Source organism: Suncus etruscus, chromosome 1 (genome assembly GCF_024139225.1).
Source record: "Suncus etruscus isolate mSunEtr1 chromosome 1, mSunEtr1.pri.cur, whole genome shotgun sequence".
NCBI classification, from domain to species: Eukaryota; Metazoa; Chordata; class Mammalia; order Eulipotyphla; family Soricidae; genus Suncus; species Suncus etruscus.
The window spans coordinates 15,388,177-15,402,911 of NC_064848.1; the positions used below are offsets into that span (position 1 = coordinate 15,388,177).

General features: G+C 42.0%; 1 non-coding gene across 1 annotated transcript; it reads left to right on the forward strand.

Annotated features, from left to right (window-relative positions):
• Nucleotides 1-9,638: 9,638 nt before the first annotated feature.
• TRNAC-GCA (transfer RNA cysteine (anticodon GCA)) lies at nucleotides 9,639-9,710 on the forward strand. Its single transcript has one exon. It is a non-coding gene; the product is annotated as a tRNA-Cys (tRNA).
• The last annotated feature ends 5,025 nt before the right edge of the window (nucleotides 9,711-14,735 follow it).

The following is a 14,735-nucleotide window of genomic DNA, read 5'->3' on the forward strand; positions in this document are numbered from 1 at the left end:
GCACGTTTTACTAAAAGGCATAAGATTCAAACAGAGTTCTTAATAATGTTTGCTAACACAAAGGCAAACTCTATATCTTTCTTTCTGGCTGGATATATTAGGCTAGCTCTGAATTACTTATTTTTGTCTATTTCCTTTGTTCTCAAGGCATGGGCCTTTTGGTCACGTGGGGTTGACCAGATTAGGAATTACTGAGGTGTCCTATGTCCCAGGTTTCATCAGCTAGGCTCCCCATACTGATGAATGAAATTCTTTCAAACCTTTCAAGTGAAACTACTTACCAATCTGACCAGGATCTTGCATGAAATTGAAAAAAGAACAGGAACACTTCCAAATAGCTTTTTTTTGAAGCCAACATCACCTTAATACAAAACCAGATAGAGATGCTTCAAAAAAAGAAAATTACAGACCAATATCCCTGAGTGAACACAGATGCAAAGATCCTCAACAAAATCCTGGCAAACAGGATCCAATGCCTCATCAAGAAGATCATTCGGCTGGGAGTCCTAGCAGCATGGGGTTCGGCAGGCAGCGAGTTGGGTCCCTTGGCAGAGCTTGAAGGTGCCCTAGGCTTTCCCCCATTCGGCTCCTTAAGGAGGATCTGGGTGGGGCTCTGAACTTCAGGCCTCCCAGCTTCTTGACGCAGTCACTGGTAGTCTCTTTCCAGTCTATAGTTTCAAAATCAGATACATTAATAATACATCAGATACATTAATAGTACTCACTATCATTGAATTATGTTTTATATATGCAGAATGTCCATTTTGTACTCTGCTCTTTCGCACACCCCTATAAAAGATCATTTTCTCTTTAACTCTCTTAACCCCTATCATCATTATTCCTCATTTACCCTTTTTAACTTAAGTACTGTAGAGTCCTATGTCACAGACCAAAGTGGTGCCCTGGAGTTAACACCCACCCAACTATTCCAAAAGGTATAGAAAGGACACGTATGTCTTTTCAACATTTTATGTGTGTTTTTTTTGACAGCTATAACTTTTGCTGAATATTCTCTTATACAGTGATGATCCCTCACCCTTTTATTTATCTTCTCTTTGTTAACTGTTCAATATGGAATTTGGTGTGAAAGAATCCCTCAGTTTAATGCTTATGTTTGAACCAAGTCATGGGTATTGTTGGACGTGTTCTTACGCCCACATATACTCTGATAACGCCACGTGGCTTTATTTCTTGTTTGCATAGGCACACTAAAACGGAAAAAATACTATACATACAAATAAGTTCTTATCTAATAGAGATGGGAACACACAAATCTTGTAGTGCAATGGGACCTTACTCCCTGAACATTGACATAAAGACCTGGCACAGGTCTCAGAAGAATGGGCATTCTCCATTCACCCCTGATTTAGAGAAGACATCTACGAAACATCCAAGGTTGTCTATAACATCACCTGAGGCAATCCTCTACCAGGGAAGACCCTACCGCTGCTCTGACATCGACCTACTCAAAAGAGACTTCCATTAAAACTGAGAAGACTTAACACAACAAATGGACCGGCTTACTGGACAGGGCTTTCTGGTATTGCCCCTTAATTGTGAGGTGAAACTGAGGATACTCCACACCAGCCCTGACTTCACTGTAAGATGTGAAGATTTCAGATCTTTAATACAGAACCTGATGCCAACAATAGGACTGGCGTGAAAAATAAAACTGTATTGGCACAACAGACAATGACTTGGATTGAATAAACTAGTTTGCCTGGAGCCTAGAGTTGGTCTATGCCAGAAACTTCAGGGGTAGGGGGTCTCCTTATATTTAGACCAAGGCTTTTCCTTTCCATGTCCCCCATATTTTGGTGGGCCTATGCAAACAATATTTGCCACTCTAACACCATTTTACTGTTGCCCTTTTGACTAACCTTAAAAAAAACCTCCTTAAACTTTTGATGTTAACTTAAAATAATATGTATGCACATAAAAATATAAAAAATACTATGCCTTCAATGTTTAAGGAGTCACATAAATCTCATGGCTTTAGGTTGCTTTGTGTACTGCTAAAAATGTTTAATGTACTACAATCTGGGGACTTGTGGACAAAGTAATTGTACATGGATTCTGCCTTATTTTTCTTAATGTTCTTTGACTGTAAAGTTCAATATTTAGGAGTCAGAAAGGGGATTTCTTCTGAGAACTTTGTTTATGGGCAATTGTCCTTTCACTGTAACTTTACCTTGTCCACTTTGCATCATTTTTCTCATAATTAAAAATAAAAAATTAAAAAAAAGAAGATCATTCACTATTATCAAGTAAGTTTCATCCCAGGAATGCAAGGATGATTTAATATCCATAAATTTATCAACATAATACACAACATCAACAACAAGAAAAATAAAAATCACATGGTCATATCAATAGATGCAGAGAAAGCATTTAATAAGGTCCAACATCCACTCTTGATGAAAATTCTCAGCAAGATGGGCATAAAAGGAAACCTTTCTCAATATAATTAAAGGCCATCTACCACAAACCAATGGCAAATATTATCCTCAATGGAGAAAAACTAAAAACCTTTCCTCTAAACTCTGGTACAAGACAGGGATGTCCTCTCTCACCACTCCCATTCAACATAGTACTGGAAGTCTTTGCTATAGCAATTAGGCAAGAAAAAGATATTAAAGGAATCCAGATAGGAAAGGAAGAAGTCAAGCTCTCACTGTTTGCAGATGACATGATACTCTACTTAGAAAACCCTAAAGACTCTACCAAATAGCTTCTATAAATAATAGATTCATATAGCAATGTGGCAGGCTACAAAATCAATACACAAAAAATCAATGGCCTTTTATATACCAATAATGACAGGGAAGAAATGGACATTTAAGAAAACAACCCCATTCACATTAGTGCCACACAAACTCAAATATCTTGGAGTCAAATCTGACTAAAGATGTGAAGGATCTATACAAAGAAAACTATAAAACACTGTTCCAAGAAATAAGAGAGGACACACAGAAATGGAAACACATACCCTGCTCATGGATTGGCAGGATCAACATCATTAACATGGCAATACTTCCAAAAATGTACAGATTTAATGCAATTTCTCTAAAGATGCCCAAGACATTCTTCAAAGAAGTGTATCAAACACTTCTGAAATTCATTTGGAACAATAAACACCCTCGAGATAGCTAAAGCACTCCTTGGAAAAAGGATATGGGAGGGCATTACTTTTCCCAATTTTAAGCTGTATTACAAAGCAATAGTTATCAAAACAGTATGGTATTGGGAATAAAGACAGACCCTCAGATTCAGTGGAATAGGCTTGAGTACTCAGAGAATGTTCCCAGACATACAACCACCAAGTTTTTGATAAAGGAGCAAGAAATCCTAAAATTGAGTAATGAAAGCCTCTTCAATAAGTGGTGTTGGTACAACTGGTTAGCCACTTGCAAAAAAGCGAATTCAGACCCCCAGCTAACACCATGTACAAAGGTAAAATCCAAATGGATTAAAGACCTTGATATCAGATCTGAAACTATAAGGTATATAGAACAACACGTAGGTAAAACACTCCATGATATTGAGACGAAAGGCATCTTTAAGGAGGAAACAGCACTCTCCAAACAAGTGGTAAGCAGAGAAAACAAGATAGATGGGACTATATTAAGCTGAGAAGCTTCTGAACCTCAAAGAAGATAGTGCCAAGAATACAAAAGCCAACCCACTGAGTGGAGAAATTATTCACCCAATACCCATCAGATAAAAGGACTAATATCCAAAATATACAAGGTACTGAGAGCTTTACAAGAAAAAAAAATCTAACCCCATCAAAAAATGGGGAGAAGAAATGAACACACACTTTGTAAAAGAAGAAATGCAAATGGCCAAAAGGCACATGAAAAGATACTCCACATCACTAATCGTTAGGGAGATGCAAATCAAAACAACTATGAGGTACCACCTCACACCTCAGAGATTGACACACATATCAAAGAATGAGAACAACCAGTGCTGGTAGGGATGTGGGAGAGAAAGGAACTCTTTTTCACTGGCTGGTGTAATGCCATCTAGTCCAACCTTTATGGAAAGTGATATGGAGAATTCCTCCAAAACCTGAAACTTGAGCTCCCATATGATCCAGCTATACCACTCCAGGATATACCCGAGGAACACAAAAATACAATAACAAAAAATCCCTTCCTCACACCTATATTCATTGCTAGCACTATTTACAATAGCCAGACTCTGAAACAACCAAGATGCCCTTCAAAAGATGAGTGGCTAAAGAAACTGTGGTACATATACAATGGTGATACTATGCAGCCGTCAGGAGAGATGAAGTCATGAAATTTTCCTATATATGGATTTACATGGAATCTATTATATTGAGTGAAATAAGTCAGAGGGAGAGAGAGAGACACAGAATAGTCTCACTTGTCTATGGGTCTTAAGAAATATTAAAGACATTTTGCACTAATTCACAGAGACAAAAAGAGATGAGGGGCTGAAGGTGAAGCCTCATGACATGAAGCTCACCACAAAGAGTGATGAGTGGCAGTTAGAGAAATAACTACATTGAGAACTATCCTAACAATGTGAATGAATGAGGGAAGTAGGAAGCCTGTCTCAAGTACAGGTGTGAAGGGGGTGGGGAGGAGGGAGATTTGGGACATTGGTGGTGGGAATGTTGCACTGGTGAAGGGGGTGCTCTTTATATGACTGAAATCATACAACTACAATCATATTTGTAATCACAGTATTTAAATAAAGATAATTTTAAAAAAAAGAGAAGAAAAATCATCAAAGTAAGGGCCAGAGAGATAGCATGGAGGGTAGAGGCATTTGCCTGGCATGCAGAAGTGTGGTGGTCCGAATCCCAGCATCTCATATGGTTCCCCAAAAATTTTGGAAAATTATTTTATCTCCAATGAGGTTATTAAGTCATTTTCTGGAGGTTTAGTAATTTCTTGTTGCTTAGCTGACCATTCTGTTATTTGATTTGTTTCTGAACATTAAGGGACTTCAGCTACACATTGGTATCAACTTGGTGTGTTCTTTTTGGGTGACAAAATTAAACAAAAATTAAGTTGTCACATGGTTGCAAGTATAACTGCACGGCCCAGGAATTCAAAACACTATTTCTGATATTTTGGCTTTTTTTGTGGGGTGTGTTTTGGCTGCTAGGACTTCTCAAAACACAAGAAGGCAAAAGTGAGGGAGAGTGCCTGAACTCACTCAAAAAAAAGTCCTGGCAATATTAGCCCAAATACTGGCATACCTGGAGGTTGGTCAGATTGGTGTCTCTGCAGAGAGTCATAAAGGAATGTTAAGCATGGCCATAGGCAAAGAGGCAACTATGGTGATGGATGAAGCAGCAAGCATGGCTTCAGCAGGATAAGGCCATTCCCAGCCATTCCTCCCGAGATTGCCAGCTTTCATCGTGTGGATGATGTACCCGTGATTTTTCACATCTTGGTTTATAGTTCTTTAAAAAAAAAAAAGGTTGAGTCTATGGAGTTGGTCTGATGTTAACATGGGTACTGTGTTTGTGAGCATGAGTACAGTTGCCAGGCCTCCTGGAAGAAGAAGGATGGAGGCGGAGGGGTCCCATACTCACTCCAAAAGAGCTCTATGATATCAGCCCAAACACTGACATACAGGAAGTAATGGTCAGATGATGTCCTCTGCAGATAATCATAAAGGAGTGGTAAAAACAAGTCCATAGGCACAGGTAGCAGTGAATGGATAATGAATGCAGCAGGTATGGCCCCAGTAGGTCAGGGGCCTCAGCCCAGGCATCTCCTCCTGAGCGTTGCATTCATTTCAGCTTGTATGGCCCAGTTTACTATGATTTTTCATGGCTTGAATTATATCTCATTTTAAGAACAAAGTTGAGTGTATGAAGCCTGGCCCAGGTGCAAACACAATGGCTGTATTTGTCAAAAAAAAAATTATAATACATTTTTCTAAGGCGAAAGAACTCTCAGGAAATTACATATCCCTGTCTTGTTTCTGTGACTTCACAGCAGCATGTCTGGGGAGAAATACATAATTTTATGGGACAGATTGCCCACTCGCATCCCGCTTGACCTGAAATACACCTAGTATGGAATATTTCTCCCAAGATGATTCTGACAGAGGAGATTCAACAATACTTTCTTTTAAAGATTATTTTTAATTGGTTTAGGAATGTCAAGTAAAAATATAAAAAATTGGTTTGGGGTCAGTTCTGGAGCATTTGGGAGTTTTCAGGGTTAACTCCTGACTGCGCTTAGGGGTCACTCCTGGTGGAACTCTGGGAAACATATGGAGTGATGGGGATTGAACTTGGATTGGCTGCATGCAAAGCAGGCAGTCTTATCTATCCACTACACTGTTGCTCTGGGCATTTCGTTGCTTTTTCAAAATACTATTGTGTGGTGTACCTGAGACCCACCCATTTCTGGGAGGGGTCTTGGGAACCGGATAGTAGGTGTAACCCTACCTGCAAGACCCGGCCCATTCCTGGGAGGTTCCTGGGAGGGGTCTTGGAAAGAATAGATAAACCTCTGAGCCAGGGGATTCGGTGCCTTTGGCCGTTCCTCTCTTTGCCCGGCTGGGCTCCCTGGCTTTTGGACCTTGGCCCTTTGGCTCTTTGGTCCGCATGGAGCCCAAAGGGAAGATGGCTGAAAAGAGGATAAGATGCAGGGCAAGCCTAGAATGGCTGAATGCGTGAAAGGTTATGAGATAGGCCACACACATGTGGTGAATAGGGCATGAATAAAGTTGTTGCTTCCTGACGCCTGCGTGTGAGTGAGTGATTTCACCTGAGTCTTGATTACGCCGATTACCTGGGCCTGGAACCCAACGGCTGCATGGGGGATGAAGCCACATGGCTGGGGCCTAAGCACAAAGGCCTCCATCCATCGCCATCCAACTCCATCCTTAATTAATTAATGCAACACTATTGTACTTACTTTTTTGTTTTGTTTTGTTTTGTTTTGGGGCCACACCTGGTGGCACATAGATATTTCTCCTGTCTCTGAATTCAGAAAACACTTCTGGCAGGCGTGGGGGACCATATGGGATGCTGATGCTTGAATCAGGGTCGGCCAGGTACAAGGCAAACAACCTACCCACTATGTTATTTATTGCTCCAGTTCTATAATTAGTACATTTTGTAAGAAGTTTTGTCTGTGATGTCTCAAGTTACCCACAGCATTGATGACTATATAACAACCCCTCGTGCCATTGAACTAGCTCATGGTTTGAAGCGCTTGTTTTGTCAGTAAACCTCACCTGCTCTTTGCATCTCTTGTGACCACCCACAACAGTCACTCAGCAAAGAACAGGATGAGGTTCTTGGCAAGAGACACTTTTAAATCAATATGCTGGTACCTGTAGGATCTTTTTTTTTTTTTTTTTTTTTTTGGTTTTTGGGTCACACCCGGCGTTGCTCAGGGGTTACTCCTGGCTGTCTGCTCAGAAATAGCTCCTGGCAGGCACGGGGGACCATATGGGACACCGGGATTCGAACCAACCACCTTTGGTCCTGGATTGGCTGTTTGCAAGGCAAACGCCGCTGTGCTATCTCTCCGGGCCCCCTGTAGGATCTTTTTTAAAAAACTAACAAAAAAACATGTCCATTGGAATGGAAAATCAGCCGGTTTTATATTATCTCTAATCATTTCCTTTTTCTGGAACTTTGAACTTCCTATTGTATACTTCCTGTTTTCAACTTGATTATTTTATGTTTCGTTTTTGTATAGACTGTCTTTTGTTTTTTTCATATTCTGAAAAATAGACTCAACTTCATTTTTCAAAGATTGATTAAAGTTTTCTGTTTTCTATTTCTTGCTAGCAATAATGTTTTGTTTGGTCAGTAATCTTTTTCTCAAATTATCTTCTTGTTTTGCACATGGATGACCTTAATGCATATCACAAGTCCTAGACCCTTGCTCAGGGAAATTGAGGCGCAATGACACATCTTAAATGGGCTCCATAATTTGTGGCCCTCTGCCCCTGTATTCCCCTGTGTGCAGTTCAGGGTGGACACAACCTAGGAAAGCTATGACACAGAGTGGGATCTGCGCCCATCTGGAGGTAGCCTCACAGCCACACTTGCCCTTTCTGACATGTCTGTAGAGACCCAGCAGAAAATCATGTCAGAGATGCTAGTGTTCAGGAAACTTCTAAGGACTGTGCTCCTGACTCACCTTAGTGAACACAGAGGAGGATCCCCAGAAGTGTCTGCAGACACACATGATGTAATTTAGGGACAGAAACACCCCTGGGAAATGTGCACCTTCAGGCAGGCCTGGGTCTCTGCTCAGACAAAGAAAAAGTTTTTTGGAGATGACAAAATACCAGAGAATTCCCACCTGGAGTTTGTTGCTTCTCACCAGAACAATATTGAAGATACTAGCCTCTGTTTGTTATCTTGGGGGCCAAGATAACTTATACTGAGGACATTCTTCTGGCAATGATTAAATGACGACTCTCATCGCAAAACCACTACTAGCCTGTTCAGCTCCTGTCATAGCTCCTCCTAGGGATCAAGACTGATTGAAGCATTTCTGTCCTTGCTGATGTTGATTAAAATAATAAAGATGGCCGTTAGGATGGAGCTGGATAGAGGTGAATGGTGATGGAGGCATTTCTCCTGCAGCTCAGGACCAAGTGTTTCCAACCCAGGTGGGTCTGCACTTTCAGGTAGCGGCAAGTAAATCATCCACAGACAGGTTACAAGAAATATCAGCTTTATTTGCCCTGGCCAACATGTATTGTCTATAATCTTAAACCTATTTAAGCATGGTCTTGTCAGCTTGCCCTGCGTCTATCTTCTTTCAGCCATCTCTTCTCCTGCTACTTTTCCATCCAGGTAAAATCCTCTCCGTTTTTGACCTTCCAGTCAAAGTCTTTTATTACCTCCCAAGATCCCTCCCAGAAATGGGAGGCTCTTTCTTGTAAGTCAGGTTATAAGAAGATTGAGAGGTGGAGCTACAGCTGAGACACACAGGGAAGATAGGGGTGTATCTAGGAACCCTAGTCAGATCCTGGAAGGTGGGGTTCCCTTTCCTGCCTCTGTTGAGTCCCCACCCTCCATGTAAATGGACTGGAGAATGCAAGGAGACTCCTGGGACAGGTCTGGCAACTTCTAAAAGGAGGTCAGGAGTGTGAGCTGACTCACCAGGTGAGACGGACTCACAGGTAAAGATGCTCATGATGCTACCTGGACATAGCAGGGGGTATAGCTCAGGGGTAGAGCATTTGACTGCAGATCAAGAGGTCCCTGGTTCAAACTCGTGTGGCCCCTCTTTTTGGTACCTCAGTCACTCACTAGAAGTTTTGGGGTCCAAGTGATGGTCAGAGAGCTATAGTCATTATCTGTGGAGGCCTCTCACACTCCTCTCAGGATGCAACATCCCTAATATTCCTCTGGAGGAGACACTTCATCCCACTATGTCCACTGAGGTCCCCTGGAACAGCTTTCAGTTGGCCTCAAAGGAGGCAGGATGTAGGGACATCCCTGGTACCAGTGCCATGGGTAATCTGTCTTTGAGTATGGAGCACCTGGATTTAAACTCTGGATTTAAACAGGCCAGGCAATTTCTGAGAAGAGGGCAGGAGAGTGGCCTATTCACCAGGTGAGAGGGACTCACAGGTAAAGATGCTCATCAGACTACCTGGACATAGCAGGGGGTATAGCTCAGGGGTAGAGCATTTGACTGCAGATCAAGAGGTCCCTGGTTCAAATCCAGGTGCCCCCTTCTTTTGGTACCTGTCTCCCTTGTGGGAGGTGAAAAAACCTGTAGTCCAGGACTGTAAAAATCACCGCTCATCATTTGAAAGCTCCTGGAGTAGCACCACCAATGTTTCAGCATTTCCATCTGCAACTAAAGCACTTTTCAATATCATTTCAGTGACAAGTACTTCTGCCACACTGTAGCCTGCATTTGTATAGGTTCAGCATTCCTTTCCATGCACTTAGAGTATTTGTTCTGATTAAAGAAGATCTTTCGTTTCATCTTTTAAGGCTGGATTTGAGTCTGAAAATGTTCTGAGCTGTTGTTTATTAGTAAAGCTGTGTATTCTTCCTTCAGAGCTGAATATAAGTACTCTTGGCAAAGCATTAATTTTGTTGAGTTTTGTCACTATATCCTACCACTGGGCATGCAGGATTTGGTTGCATGCACTCTTTAGCTCTGGGAGTTTCTCTACAGTGATGTTCTTCTTGACTGTTTATATTCTTGGAGGTTTTCTATTTGGGTTTCTGGGAGTCCATTGATTATTATGTTGTTTCTATTGAGTTTATCAAAGACTTCTATTTATGTCTGTTCACATTCTTTGAGGATTTTTCCCATTACCAGATCGCTTGTTTTAAGGCTCTTATCCAACTTCTATTGTATGGAAGTGTTATGCATCTCATATTTCAAATCACTGATTTGGTTCTCAGCTGTTGTTACTCTGTTGAAGAGACTTTCTAGTGAGGTTTTTATTTCACCTACCAAGTTTTTCCGTCCTGTTATTTCAGTTTGAAGTTTTCAAATTTCTACTTCCATTTCCTCTAGATTCTTTTTTTTTTTTTTTTTTTTTTTTGGTTTTTGGGTCACACCCAGCGATGCTCAGGGGTTACTCCTGGTTGTCTGCTCAGAAATAGCTCCTGGCAGGCACGGGGGACCATATGGGACACCGGGATTCGAACCAGCCACCTTTGGTCCTGGATCGGCTGCTTGTAAGGCAAACTCCGCTGTGCTATTTCTCCGGGCCCTCCTCTAGATTCTTATTTGTGTTTTGTTCAGTTTGTTCCACGCTAGTTTTGAGTTCTGTGAATAGCCTCCATTTTTCTTCTCTAAAGTCCTTATCTGAGAGGCTAAGTAGGTAGTTGGTACTTTTTGGGTCATCAGAACTACCATCTTCATTCTCAAAGCATGTTGGAAGCCTGTGTTGTTTCTCCATTGTCAAAGTTGCAGTGTGATGTTTTCTAAGTGCCATGCTAGGATTCTTTGACTATAAGTGCTAAATAGAGTGGCTGTGCTTCTCTGGCTCTGTCCTTGATGGGAGGGATCTGCTGACCTGGTGATATTTCCTGGGTACTCCTTAACAAATTCCCCTTTCTGCTCAGTCCTTAATGGCGGGGTCACTTAGCAGATGATGCTTTCTGGGAACTGCCAAACAATTCCACTTTATGCCTCAGTCCTGGATGTGGGTTTACTTACCTGGTAATGCTTTCTGGGCACTGCCAAACAGATTCCCCCTAAATTTTATGGGGCCACCCTCGTTTGACGATCAGAGGTTACTCCTTACTATGTGCTCAGAAATCACTCCTGGCTTGTGAGAACCAATGGGACACCGGGCATTGAACCACAGTCTGTCCTAGGCTACCACTTGCAAGGCAGACGCCTTACCTCTAGCGCCACCACTCCTGTCCCAAATTTTAAAAAGTCTAACAATATAATAATATTTTCTAAATGAATAGAAAGAAAAAATGAAGAGAATAGGGTCCGGAGAGATAGTGAACTGGTAGAGCGTTTGCCTTAGATGCTGAAGGGTGGTGGTTTGAATCCCGGCATCCCATATGGTCCCCCAAGCCTGCCAGGAGCAATTTCTGAGCGTAGAGCCTGGAGTAACCCGTGAGCATTGCCGGGTGTGACCCAAAAACCAAATAAATAAATAAATGAAGAGAATAAAATAGTACAGTGAAAATTTTTGAAAGTTATTATATCTACAATGAGGTTATTAAGTCATTTTCAGAAGGTTTAGTTATCTCTTGTTGCTAGTTGACCATTGTGTTATTTGATTTGTTTCTGAACATTAAGGGACTTCAGCTACACATTGGTATCTAACTTGGTGTGTTCTTTTGGGTGACAAAATTAAACAAAAATTAAGTTGTCACATGGCTGCAAGTGTAACTGATGGTCCAGAAATTCAAAGCACTATTTCTGATATTTTGGCTTTTGTGGGGTGTGTTTTGGCTGCTAGGACTTCTTGAAACACAAGAAAGCAAAAGTGAGAGAGGGTGCCTGCACTCAGTCCAAAAAAAATGTCTTGGCAATATCAGCCCAAATACTGGCAAACCTGGAGTTTGGTCAGATTGGTGTCTCTGCAGAGAGTTATAAAGGAATGTTAAGCACAGCCATAGGCAAAGCAGCGACTATGGGTGATGGATGCAGTAAGCATGGCTTCAAAAGGACAAGGGCTTAGCCCAGCCTCTCCTCCCAAGATTGCCAGCTTCCAGCTGTGCAGCCGATGTACCCATGATTTTTCATAGCTTGGTTTATATCTCTTTAAGGAAAAGGTTGAGTCTATGAAGTTGGTCTGGTGTGAACATGGCTACTGTGTTTGTGAGCATGGGTACAGTTGCCAGGCCTCCTGGAAGAAGGATGGAGGGGCAGGGTGCCCGTATTCACTCCAAAAGAGCTCTGGTGATATTAGTCCCAATATTGACATATCGGAAGTATGGTCAGATGGTGTCTCTGCAGATTATCATAGAGAAGTGGTAAAACAAGTCCATAAGCACAGTGGCAGTGATGGATGATGGATGCAGCAGGCATAGCCCCAGTAGGTCAGAAGCTCAGCCCAGCCTCTCCTCCTGAGATTGCCAGCTTTCAGTTGTATGGCCAGTTTACCTATGATTTTTCATGGCTTAGTTTATATCTCTTTCAAGAACAAAGTGAGTTTATGAAGATGGCCAGGTGCAAATACAATGGCTGCATTTGTCAAAAAAAAAAAAAATTCTAATACATTTTTCAAGGAAAGAACTCCAGGAAATTAACATGTCCCTGTTTTGTTTTCTGTGACTTCATAGCTACTTGTCTGGGAAATGTCACAATTTCATGGGACAGACTTCGTGTCATTCCTGCCTGCTGAAATGAATAACTAGTATGGAATATTTCTCCACTGTGATTCTGACATGGGAAGTTCAACAATTGCTTTTTTTTTTTTTGCGGGTTTTTTGTTGTTGTTGTTGTTTGTTTGTTTTTGGGTCACACCCGGCAGCACTCAGCGGTTACTCCTGGCTCTACACTCAGAAATAGCTCCTGACAGACACAGGGAACCACATGGGCTGCCTGGATTTGAACCACCATCCTTTTGCATGGAAGGCAAACGCCTTACCTCCATGTAATCTCTCTGGCCCCAATTGCTTTCTTTTTAAAGATTTTTTTAATTGGTTTAGGAATGTCAACTAAAGATATAAAAAAAATTGGTTTGGGGGTCATTTCTGGAGCATCTGGAAGTTCTCAAGGTTAACTCCTGACTGCGCTTAGGGGTCACTCCTGATGGAACTCTGGGAAACATATAGAGTGATTGGGATTGAACTTGAGTTGGCTGCATGCACAGCAGGCAGTCTATCCACTGTATTGTCTCTCAGGGCATTTAGTTGCATTTTCGAAGTGCTAGTGTAGATATCTTTTTGTTTTGTTTTGTTTTGTTTTGTTTTGGGGCCATACTTGTGGCACTTAGACATTACTCCTGTCTCTGAACTCAGAAAGCACTTCTGGCAGGCGTGAGGGATCATATGGGATGCTGTTTGAATCAGGGCCGGCCAGGTACAAGGCAAACAACCTACCACTGTGCTATTTATTGCTCCAGCTCTATAATGTAGGTACATTTTGTAAGGAAGTTTTGTCTGTGATGTCTCAAGTTATCCACGGCATTGATGAGCTACATGTGGCTCTTTACACTTTTAATTTGGCTCTTCTGTGTGCCGGGAGGCCACTCCAGGAGTCAGGACTCTGCTCCTAGCCTCTGTCAGTCCCAGCCCTGTGTGCAGCCCCGGCGGCCAGCTCCACACAGTTCCAGTAGGGTCCTGTCGTATGGAGGGGACGTGACTTTCTGTCTGGCACCGTGGCACAGAGGCAGCATCCTCTGCACTACATACTGAGAAGCAACAGAGGAGAGAGATGTGTGTGGGTCAGTGGCTGCATCCTGGTGCCTGATGAGTCACTGTCCAGTCTGGACCCCGCCTCATCCCCTCCCCTGTGGGACAATATTTGTATTGGGCCCTGTGAGCCAGAGCTTCATGCATTTTTTTTTTTTGATTTTTGGGCCACACCCGTTGACGCTCAGGGGTTACTCCTGGCTATGTGCTCAGAAGTTGCTCCTGGCTTGGGGGACCATATGGGACACCGGGGGATCGAACCGAGGTCCGTCCAAGGCTAGCGCAGGCAAGGCAGGCACCTTACCTTTAGCGCCACCGCCCGGCCCCTATTTTTCTTTTTTTTTTTTTTCTTTTTCTTTTTTTTTTTATGCATTTTTTTTAATGTAAGAGCCAGCAAAATAAGTTAGTGGCCAGGTTCTGAGGTCAATATATAACAGTACCAGTGAGGACTAGTTGCATGAACCCTGCTTAAAATATCCATGATGAGCCCCACTAATTTTATAATACTATTTACACACATATAAGATGCCATCCACAGATCCCCCCATAACAGTGCGTCATCTACAGATCCCCCCATAACAGTGCATCATTCACAAATAACAGTGCGTCATCCACCGATAAATACCAGTGTGTCTTCCACAGATAAATAGCTGTGCGTCATCCACAAAGGTCCCCATAACAGTGTGTCATCCAATATTACTTCTTTTATGTGATTAAGGATGCTGGTTTGGTGTTGGTGGCTTTATTTTAAAATGAAACGTTTTTATAGGTGCCCTGTTTGACATGGCTACAAAGGAAAAACAACGAAAAATGGAAGACGAAAACCGTGAATTTAAAGTGGAATGGACCGAGTCTTTCTCGTTTCAGAACATAAATGGCTTTCCAACCTGTCTTATTTATAAAGAAAAATTGG